General features: G+C 41.3%; 1 long non-coding RNA gene across 1 annotated transcript; it reads right to left on the bottom strand.

The window, feature by feature from the left end:
• Window positions 1–1,538: 1,538 nt before the first annotated feature.
• On the bottom strand, window positions 1,539–2,976 carry LOC124267067. Its single transcript, XR_006895939.1, has 3 exons — window positions 2,696–2,976; window positions 1,755–1,774; window positions 1,539–1,707 (listed from the first exon to the last, which is right to left on the bottom strand). It is a non-coding gene; the product is annotated as an uncharacterized LOC124267067 (long non-coding RNA).
• Between the last annotated feature and the right edge of the window lie 9,148 nt (window positions 2,977–12,124).

Here is a 12,124-nt window from a genome sequence, read left to right as displayed (position 1 = left end):
GGTTACCCCCTCATCCTAGCTATCAAAACCACCATGCAGTGCTACCATCCAAAACAACAGACCCAGAATCAGACCAGCCCCGTCACCAATAAGCGCCACCATCCTACACGTATAGGTAGGACCAACACCATACAGCCATGAACCGCGTCCAGGGCATTCATTTGCTGTGTGTCAGGGACTCATTTTTGAAATTGCTTGTGTTGTTAGTAAACTGCTGCCTTAGTAAACTATATCCCTTGAGTGTTCCCTATCCGTACCATCTATGAATCAGGCTTCTATCAACATATCAGGCTTCTATCAACTTCTCTGGCTTCTATCAACTACCTGTCCATATCAACTCTGTATCATTACGGAGTATGAACAAACTTCATTTAACAAATGAAGATGTTGATATAAAAACAACTTTGACTCGTGTTCATTACTTCCAAATGCCCTTAAAAAATCCAAATAGATACTCAGACATTGTATTCAATGAAAAACAAATCAGTTTCGTTGAGCAGTGGTGCGAGCGGTGACGAATGTGACGACCACACAACCCATTTTTTCCGGTCTTTGTTTCGATCTCCTTACGATCTCAACACGAATATGTCTATCACCTCTACAACTGGCTGATGGCTAGACATACGGGTGGTGTGGTCTAAATGACAACTATAATTCACTTCATATTGATAGTATTCTTAACGCCTGTTCAAGCCTCTCCTGATCCACGTCATCTTTACAACACAGATCCTTGATGCGGCAAATGTTTCTGACCAGGGGATAGGAGACTGCCTCTATTCTTACCTTCACTGGATGGTAAGTCAACTCATTTTAGGTTAGATATTTCACATAGTTAAATTTTGGTATGGTTAAATTTCCCAAATGTGTTTATTCGTACATTTCACCAAAACCGATCTGTAAATAATTGATCAACAGTCATCGATACTATTGTGCTGTAAGGATAGACTATGACATTAATATATAATCAACAAATAAAGATAAAACAGTAATCACAAGGAATCTCTATAATTCCATTCAGACTGTGGTCAATTCGTATATGCAGGTGGTCAGGCTCGCTGGCTTGGTTGACACATGTCATCGGTTCCCAAATGCGTAGATCGATGCTCATGCTGTTGATTACAGGATTGTCTGGTCCAGACTCGATTATTTACAAACCGCCGCCATATAGCTGGAATATTGTTGAGTGCGGTGTAAAACTAAACTCACTCATTCACTAAAGTTACATTCAACTTTACCTGTCACATTAGATCTGGTGTTAATGTAGGAAGAATGTCTTATCTTAAATGCATGTCACACATATACTTTTCGCGAACATCTCTGCCACCACTTATCCATTCGAGTCTATTCAGTGATCCATTCAAATATGTTTCACCTCTATTCTTCTATTTACGCCACAAAATAACCAGTCTCGATTGTCCAAAAGTGATTATCCATTTAGTGTGAAAGGCAAATTATCTATGATCAATGAAAATCAGTTTCGTACTTTGCTGAATAGAACAGTCCACATTTAAACAGCCTCTACAAACACCGTAAATGATTCATGCATCATCCAATGAGTAACGTCTACCTCATACGCGTAGCTGCTACTTGACATGCGTGACCTCTACCTCACATGCTTGACTGCTACCTCACATACGTGACCTCTACCTCACATGCGTGACTTCTACCTCACATGCGTGACCTCTACCTCACATGCTTGACTGCTACCTCACATGCATGTCGCGTGACGTCTACCTCACATGCTTGACTTCTACCTCACATGCGTGACCTCTACCTCACATGCTTGACTTCTACTTTATCGACGTGCTCAGCAAAAACCGTAATTGGCTCCCTAAATATAAATGATCCTGCAGACCAACATCAAATATATAATGAGTTCAAAGCTGCGTTACTTTCCGTCAAATGTAAAATCACACAACAGCTGTCGCTTCGTCAAGAGTAATCCTGCAACAACTATAAGGTCATTTGCATATTTTCCGTGCTTAAAATATAACAGGAGGTGACGTATTATGAAACTTCACTTTACACAATGACAGGAACCTTTTGGTACGTTTTAAGGCGGAAAAACAATATTTTGTAACGTTATTGTTACCTTGTATCCAAATGAATAGAAGTTTCAGATGTTTGGGTTAAAACATGATGATATTACTAATGTGAATGAAATTCCTAAATATGTTTTAATGATCAAACTATTTAGATTCGGTACTTTGTCTTAGTAAACGTTTCACAGTGTCATCAGCTTGTACCGCGTGCCATAGTAAGAACATAGCAATACCGCGATAATAGAGAGTTGCTTCATTTTCCGGGTGAAACGAGACAATCGCAATTGCCGCAATGGTAGTAAACGAATTGCGACTATGTGCCACATTATTTGCGACAGAAATAAAGATTAAACATCTGTCAACTGAAAATAGATATAAAATGCTAAATGTCAGTAGCCGTTCATAATCCCGATGGCGACAACCTTAACTACCGCGATAATAGAGGGTCCCATGATATATAACAGATATACCCATCGTTGTTTACGCCCTGTCAACAACAGGTATGTCGTATAGTCGCTTTAGAACATGAGCGTTCGAGTCAAACCAGATTTAATGCAGCGACATGATGTAAGCAATGCCTTGAAACGCCTACGTATTGCTTATCAGCCCTTTCTTATCCAAACCTACTTATCCAAACCTACATACCTACTTACCTCACATGCGTGACCTCTACAACACATGCGTGACCTCTACCTCACATGCGTGACTGCTACCTCACATGCGTGACCTCTACCTCACATACGTGAGTTCTACCTCACATACGTGGCCTCTACCTCACATGCATGACTGCTACCTCACATACGTGACCTCTACCTCACATACGTGACCTTTACCTCACATGCGTGACCTCTACCTCACATACGTGACCTTACCTCACATGCGTGACCCTCTACCTCACATACGTGACCTCTACCTCACATGCGTGACTTCTACCTCACATGCTTGAATTCTACCTCGCCTCACATGCTTGACTTCTACCTCACATACGTGACTTCTACATCACATATGTGACCTCTACCTCACATGCGTGACTTCTTCCTCACATGCTTGACTTTTACCTCACATACGTGACCTCTACCTCACATACGTGACTTCTACCTCACATGCATGTCGCGTGACCTCTACCTCACATGCTTGACTTCTACCTCACATGCTTGACTTCTACCTTACATGCTTGACTTCTACCTCACATGCTTGACTTCTACCTCACATGCGTGACTTCTACCTCACATACTTGACTTCTACCTCACCTGACATGCTTGACTTCTACCTCACATGCTTGACTTCTACCTCACATGCATGTCGCGTGACTTCTACCTTACACGCGTGACTTCTACCTCACATGCGTGACCTCTACCTCACATGCTTGACTTCTACCTCACATGCTTGACTTCTACCTCACATGCGTGACTTCTACCTCACATGCTTGACTTCTACCTCACATGAATGTCGCGTGATTTCTACCTTACATGCGTGACTTCTACCTCACCTCACATGCTTGACTACTACGTCACCTCATATGCTTGACTTCTACCTCACATGCTTGACTTCTACCTTACATGCATGTCGCGTGACTTCTACCTTACATGCGTGACTTCTACCTCACATGCGTGACTTCTACCTCACATGCTTGATTTCTACCTCACATGCATGTCGCGTGACGTCTACCTCACATGCTTGACTTCTACCTCACATGCGTGACCTCTACCTCACATGCTTGACTTCTACCTCACATGAATGTCGCGTGACTTCTACCTTACATGCGTGACTTCTACCTCACCTCACATGCTTGACTACTACGTCACCTCATATGCTTGACTTCTACCTCACATGCTTGACTTCTACCTTACATGCATGTCGCGTGACTTCTACCTTACATGCGTGACTTCTACCTCACATGCGTGACTTCTACCTCACATGCTTGATTTCTACCTCACATGCATGTCGCGTGACGTCTACCTCACATGCTTGACTTCTACCTCACATGCGTGACCTCTACCTCACATGCTTGACTTCTACCTTATCGACGTGCTCAGCAAACACCGTAATTGGCTCCCTAAATATAAATGATCCTGCAGACCAACATCAAATATATAATGAGTTCAAAGCTGCGTTACTTTCCGTCAAATGTAAAATCACACAACAGCTGTCGCTTCGTCAAGAGTAATCCTGCAACAACTATAAGGTCATTTGCATATTTTCCGTGCTTAAAATATAACAGGAGGTGACGTATTATGAAACTTCACTTTACACACGGCAGGAACCTTTTTGGTACGTTTTAAGGCGGAAAAACAATATTTTGTAACGTTATTGTTACCTTGTATCCAAATGAATAGAAGTTTCAGATGTTTGGGTTAAAAACATGATGATATTACTAATGTGAATGAAATTCCTAAATATGTTTTAATGATCAAACTATTTAGATTCGGTACTTGTCTTAGTAAACGTTTCACAGTGTCATCAGCTTGTACCGCGTGCCATAGTAAGAACATAGCAATACCGCGATAATAGAGAGTTGCTTCATTTTCCGGGTGAAACGAGACAATCGCAATTGCCGCAATGGTAGTAAACGAGTTGCGACTATGTGCCACATTATTTGCGACAGAAATAAAGATTAAACATCTGTCAACTGAAAATAGATATAAAATGCTAAATGTCAGTAGCCGTTCATAATCCCGATGGCGACAACCTTAACTACCGCGATAATAGAGGGTCCCATGATATATAACAGATATACCCATCGTTGTTTACGCCCTGTCAACAACAGGTATGTCGTATAGTCGCTTTAGAACATGAGCGTTCGAGTCAAACCAGATTTAATGCAGCGACATGATGTAAGCAATGCCTTGAAACGCCTACGTATTGCTTATCAGCCCTTTCTTATCCAAACCTACTTATCCAAACCTACATACCTACTTATCCAAACCTACATACCTACTTATCCAAACCTACATACCTACCTACCTATCATCCATTCATCCATAAATAAATATGTGTGGCAAATATCTGTTACGCCCAATCTGTGCAACAAACCATGAGAGTTTACTTCTTCATAATATACAACTGGACACAAGTAGGTTAACACTGCAGTTTGTGAGATTATCCTGTCCTCCTGTTTGCAACACATGGATAAAACATATGTGAAACACGTGTCAAGCAGCATATTGTAGTGACGATTCAGTGCACATCGATATGTAGCTATTCATTATGCAAATCTGCTTAACTCCAAACTCTTTAAGACATCGGCTAGTACAGTATCTAAACATACACGAGGCCAGCCAACAACTTAAACGCATGTAACTGTAAAAGCGTGCTATTTGTGATTAGCCACTCGCATTTCAACGGATGTGTTGCATGACGCTGAAAATGATAGCAATCCTGTCTTTCAAACATATACCTTACTACCTGACGCACACTGTGTCTTTGATCAATATAAAGTCTTCATCAGATATGCAGTTAGTGTTTGCTGTTTCAAAGATCACGTATCAAAAGTAGCAAGTTAGATAACACATCCCGCCACAACCGCACCAAGAAGGGTACTTTAACATGGCTCCAGCTAGGCCAGGCCAGGACGGTGTATATGTAAAGAAAAGAGCCTGCATTTTGACAGGGAATCCTGAACATATGTTCACTATCTCTGTAATGGGTACGTGCATATCCGCACATGTTATGATGGGGGGTTGTTCCCTATAATCTAGCCTTGCTCCAAGGCTGTACCGACGACTAAGTCCACGGGCGTATAGTAATTCTATCACTTAAATAGGCCAGTCAAGGATGCCACTCTAACAGACTGGCGTCCTTGACTTGCCTATGTACTTGTATAGTAATTCTATCACTTAAATAGGCAAGTCAAGGACGCCAGAGGGATATATAAATATATATATATATATCCCTCTAACAGACTGGCGTCCTTCACTTGCCTATTTAAGTGATAGAATTACTATATATATATATGTTTAAACTATTAATTATTACCTTAGAGACTTGTGCAAGTCTACCTATAATCATGCTCAGCATAAACCTTCGGACAAAGGAATGCATGTGCTCATCTTTGATCGAGGCTAAAAATCCAAAAGAAACGTCGCACGATAGAGGTTTGTGAAAGCACGCACTTTCATTCACTTTAATTAACAATCAAAACGGAGGATTGAGTTCAAAAACTTGACAATTATGGTTAACATATTTTCGGGAATCACATTTCGAGTTCACACAAACAAAATCACCATAATATTTATCTTAATGGTACCATTAAGATAATGCCACTCCCTCCCTTAATGGTACCATTAAGATACCCCAAAGTCAGTATCGAGTGTTCCCTCCATGGGCATCCATGAAAACGTTACATCGTCTGTACAAGGAATGAATTAGCTGGTTGATTAAGGCCGTTGGCGCTTGGGTCCATACTCTGCGAAATGCCTGATCGAGTCCAGCCACAGTTGTCGGCCTTAGTTGGAGGTCATTCAGTCTTCTTTGAATCTCGCCCAAAAGGTGTTCTATTGGACTTAATTCAGGACTGAGTGCACGCCATTGTAGGTTTAGATGCCATGTTGTCTTAGGAAGTCCAATGTTGTTCTGGCAGTGTGGGTACAAGCGTTGTCTCGCTGGAAGGTGTGATTTATGTGACGTCCAAAATGTGGTACAACGTGAGGTCTTATGACTTGGTCAATATAGCCAGCAGCTGTCACGTCACTCCCTCATCCTGGATCGAGATTCTGGAACACCACAGTGCCAACTTTCTGGTTCAGACCGATTGCACCCTACACCATGATGCTTGGACCATCCCACGATTCTCTTTCAACAATACATTCATCGGAAAACATACTCTCACTCTGCCATCGGCTGTCGAAACACAATGTCGGCTTTCATCAGAAAAAGGCGCAGTTCTCCATTGTATATTACACCAATTTCGACGCTGAGTTGCCCATTGCAATCGGTTTGGGCGGTGACGAGCGGTGAGGACAGGGCCACGATATGGTCTGTGACAGCAGAAGTTTCTTCCGCGCAAACGTCGATGCACTAGTACTGTATCGGCACTAATGGGTCTGTTGTGAGACCCAATGGTCTGGCGTGCTGTTTCCGTTGCTCTGGGGAAGCGATCCTGCGGATGGTCTTGACGTTGTGATGTTTCTGAAGGTCGCCTACTGCGTGGACGGTCTTGGATGCTGTTAGTGACCTGATTCCGCTCCTGCAGAGTCGGTAGATTGTCTTAACATGGACATTATTAAAATGATAGGCTACTCTCCGTGCAGTCTGGCCAACTTGCAATCGCCCAAGGCGTAGTTCCTCTGATCTCTCGTAACTCGTCGCATGGCGATTCTGCCAAAACAAAAATGATTTCAGGCGAGTTTGGGACTCGCTTTCATTGGTAGGGTTGTCACGATATGCACGTGCATTTTCATTTTCACGAATGTCATACGGAACCTTTTACCACCTTTGCTGATATGCTTTTTCATCTGATAATACACTGATGTTGGTAATAACTGTCAATTTGGATTGAAAAACATGTACAATCATAATAAAAACACCACCTGGTTTGAAAGGCGACGTTTCCTTTGTGGTTCAGTACAAGAAATGATTATTCCTTGATATATATGATACATGTGTTGTGCGGTGGACCTTATGTTTGAAATTATTTGGCGACTGTTTTCAGCCTACTAACGTTTGTAACGTTTTCACAAATCCAATTTTCAAGTGTTTACTTCTTTTGCCCGGCAGTTTATATCATTTGTTATTGTAAACAACAGACACTTCCTTGTGCAATCCCAAATATAACATATGATACTTCCATATTTGGTCGTCTGTGTCGAGTGTATTGTCCGACGTGTTCGTATGTTCAGTTCAAAATAATATGGGTCTTTGTGTTTAAGGACAAATGTGTACTTTGTATGCAGTAAATGTTTTATCTTAAACGAACACCTTGTTTACTCGTCCACTGTACAAATACTCGTATATCATATTAGTGGATTGCCACGTAGAGCGACAATAGACCTACAGTGTCGGATATATTATTGTACATGCAGTGTTTATAGTTGGCGGTGGTTATCAACCATCACATGTTAACCGGTTTGTGTATAGTGTTACAAGTGAGATATCTGTGATATAACTACGTAGGTATAATAACAATATTTCGATTCTGTTGATACGGAGGGTAGAATCACTAGATTTTCGTGATCTGTATCATGAAATTTGCTGTGCATATTCCCTCTGTTTACCGTGTTTGTGTATAGGGTTACATGTGAGAGATCTGTAACACAACTGCGTGTATAGAGGGAGGTGGCACGTGTTGCTTTATACATACTCACGTAATAGGTGTCTGTATTGTCAACACCGTCGTAATGGTTTGAACTACCTGACTGACTGACTGGCTTTTGCAAAGTTTGGAATCGTTCCAATATAATCTGCGTGTTCTGAATCGTGAGGTCATGATAACCTTTCGAGTATATATCATACATAAAGTGTGAGTGAATGCTCGAGATTTTTTTCAAGCTCCTCTTATCAGTAAAGAGGGCATGTATGTGAGTCTGCTTAAACATATGTGACTCTCGCTGTCTGCCACGCGTCCAGGTCTCGGGGAATGTGTGCTGATTGTTTCCATTTCCCCGAGAAATGAACCAGTTCAATAGATACAATGACCGAGATTATAACATGCTGTATGACACGTGAGTACTGGTGTGCGGTGTACAGTTGTAAATATTTACTTCTATTGGGAAATTGGGTGAATTGGGTGCTCCCGGTAGCGCAGGACTTGCTTACCCTTTTCGCGAACACCTGGTGTCATCAATGATCGTCAGTGGTCCATTCATACAATTGTCACAACTATTTTGCGTGCTACACCAAATAGAATGGGTTTCTGAGGATGGTAAATACTGGGTATTCTTTAGCTGTGACTACATATACTTACAGATATAAGATAAACACCTATGGCAAACGACAAAAAGGGGATAAGGAACGACGAGCTGCTCATTGTCAGTATCCAGGAAAGGTTCACTGTGTCCACGAATGGTGTCATTCTGATCAAACTTTGAGCATGTGTCGATTGGACCGATAAAAAAGATGTGAAACATAGATATCAATATAGCCCGATATAGAAGGAACTCTGACGGTCTTAGCCTTGGGGATATGTCTTGCCACTTCGAGTCTTCATGCATATATAATATGAGTCCAGCTATTTCTTCTTGCCAAACTCCTTTATACTACCAGCGCAAGGTCTTTCGCCGTTCAACGGCTCTTCAGGTGTACATGTCGCTATGTCGTCATCATGCATATGACGTTACAGTTAGTGACAATATATGTATTATATATATATAGTCACTAACTGTAAAGTCATATGCATGATGACGACATAGCTATTACCATAATGAGTCGCCTATGACGACACTCGGCTTTCATTGTACACCTGGTCTCCTGTGTATCTAGTTCATGTGGGAGAATCAGTGAATGATTGGTTATTTGACCATTACTGAACGATATCATCGCTATATTAAAGCTTCATCCTGGCCATTTGTCACGTCTTGGTGTTACTAATTTGAGTAGATAATCCAATTGATATGCATAGAGAAACATAAGTAAAAAGGAGGACGACAATTGGTGCCATTGTGGAAGCATTCTTCCTGCCCAAAGTAAGCACTGGGTATTTTTTTCCGAATGAACACATTCATCTCATTTCTCAGAATGTTCCCCTATTAAGTAAAATGCATCTTGCTTTGGATTTGTGTCATGATAGTTGAAGTTACGTGAAACCTTTCCTAGGTTAAATCAAGTGCTTTTCTTTTTGATTTGTGTACCGGTATTCAGGAAGTTAAGATAACTGCAATGGTGACCAAGATGGACACCGTACTTTGACACCCTTTAGATAAAGTACAAACACAACAAGAACCTGTTGTTGGGCTGTATTATTTACAGTTACCTGTATCTTGTATTGAGAGACACATTCCCAGGTAGGTTCTTAAACTACACACCTACTCCAGCAGAAAATATCAGATCCCCAACCAGTTGTTTAAATGAAAATATGTGAATCGCTGTAACCAAAACTCATACAAAAGAAAGTTACACTATTATCTTTTAACTGTCCTAATTGAACTGGTTGTGAATCTTACTCGTAGCTAGGCACAGGTAATGTTACCAGTATTCACATATTGATTGATCGATTCCTCGTTCATCACTGCCAGTGAATATTGATCTTTCCGCGAAAACTGCGTTCCTGCGTTTCTGCGCTCTATAATCAATCGTAGCTGGGTTTTCCTCATTGTGATGTGGACAGCAACGTTAACAATGTCCTCAAACACGCTAAACTAAAAGTTACTTCACCTGAAGAACATGACCGATATTTCTTAATCTTCTGTCTATTTTACCGCAATCGAGCATACAAGAAAGTTTTGGGAAATACACTCTCTAGCATCGGTTTCGAGTCTAGACATTCATTTGTATCTAGTGTCTGTATGAAGGTGAATTCGACGCGAAATTCACCTGAGAGCTATTCCTAATCATCTCTCTATTTTCCTGCAATCGAGCAAAACGTAAGATTTGTCTTTCTGATTTTAAAGGGGGACTACACTGCCTGGCATTTCGTCCAAGTCCAAGTCTTGACATTGTATCTAGTGTCTGCATGAAGGCGACTTTGACGTGACATTCACAGCAATGGCCTGAATGATATTTAGATAGCACACACATCATTGCAATATATTCCACAGGAGATGTTTACTCTGCAATACTCTAGAATATATAATTGAGGGGACCATGCCTCAAAACACTAAGTGGATACTCGCAAGCATTTCTTTCAAATACTGTGCACACAACATATTTGTTTCACAGTTAACTAGGTCAGTTATCGAACATGTTACATCATGCTGATTGTCAACAAACTGGAAATCAGCTAATGCTTCTTGGAATTGACGTTACTTCCTGGTCAACATAGGCTTATGTCATACAGTACATTAGTTAGACTTTGACACGTATACATGATACTATCTGTCAGTGACATGTGCAAGCTATTTATTGTGAAGCGAAGACCAACTTAACAACACTGTTTTTCGATTGGATAACTAGGATCTGTACACAGTATTAACGTAAGTGTTTATTTATTTGTTATCATCAGCTGAGAACAGTTTTGCTAAACTGTCAACACACTGATGAGACTTGAAACTGTAGGGTATTTAAGATTGTACTTGGGGTTTCAATTAAAACTTTATGGGGTTTTTCTGGAAACAAATGAAAATCTTTTCCCAGAAACCAAAGGTCCAGGAATCATCCTGACATAATGGATTTGTTCTCACCGAAGGGGAAAATCACCGAGGATAAAGAGAATGTTGATTTTGTTTATTCCTTAAACATTCGTTCCCAATGTAATATTTTTATAGAACGATGATAATCACATGTTCATGCACAAGTGTACTGCACAAACGCAACCGTTTTAACTTGTGAAGCTTTGTATATAATGTCTTTAAGGCAGCAGGGGCGCCTAGTAGTTAAAGCGTTCGCTCGTCACGCCGAAGGCCCGGGTTCGATTCCCCACATAGGTACAATGCACGAAGCCCATTTCTGGTGTCCCCCGCCGTGATATTGCTGGAATATTGCTAAAAGCGGCGTAAAACCATACGCACTCACTCACACAATGGACCGCACGAACTGTCATAGAAAGGGAAATTCAGCAGAATGCTCCCCGACAGTCAAGTTGTTACTATGTACAGTGACAATGGCTATGAAATATCAAAAGTAAGTCAGCATTTTGTCAAACGTTTGTTCGACTTATTCGAAGTAGGAAAATGGCGACACTGAATGCTGTCAATCGCAACAGGACATCCTGAATCCGGAAACGTCTCACAATCTGCAATTGCACGTCATTTCCACGTATCCTAGAGCACCATCTCCATGGGATCTGTATGCCTGCCTCAATTTAAGCCAAGATCGTCGGAGAAGTGGTTGACCAAGAGTCACCACTCTTGCACAAGATCGCTACATCCGAGTCTTCCATCTACGTCGCTGACGTTCCTCTGCCACTGCAGGACATGAACCTGGTTTGAGGAAAGTATCCTTCCAAATAATCAGGAATCGTCTACTAGAGGTGGGAATTAGACCCAGTATCG

The sequence above is a fragment of the Haliotis rubra genome, unplaced genomic scaffold, assembly GCF_003918875.1.
Source record: "Haliotis rubra isolate DU_JTF1 unplaced genomic scaffold, ASM391887v1 Scf13, whole genome shotgun sequence".
Classification (NCBI taxonomy): Eukaryota; Metazoa; Mollusca; class Gastropoda; order Lepetellida; family Haliotidae; genus Haliotis; species Haliotis rubra.
The sequence above is the reverse complement of the archived record's forward strand: the minus strand, read 5'-3'. Positions and strand labels throughout refer to the sequence as shown.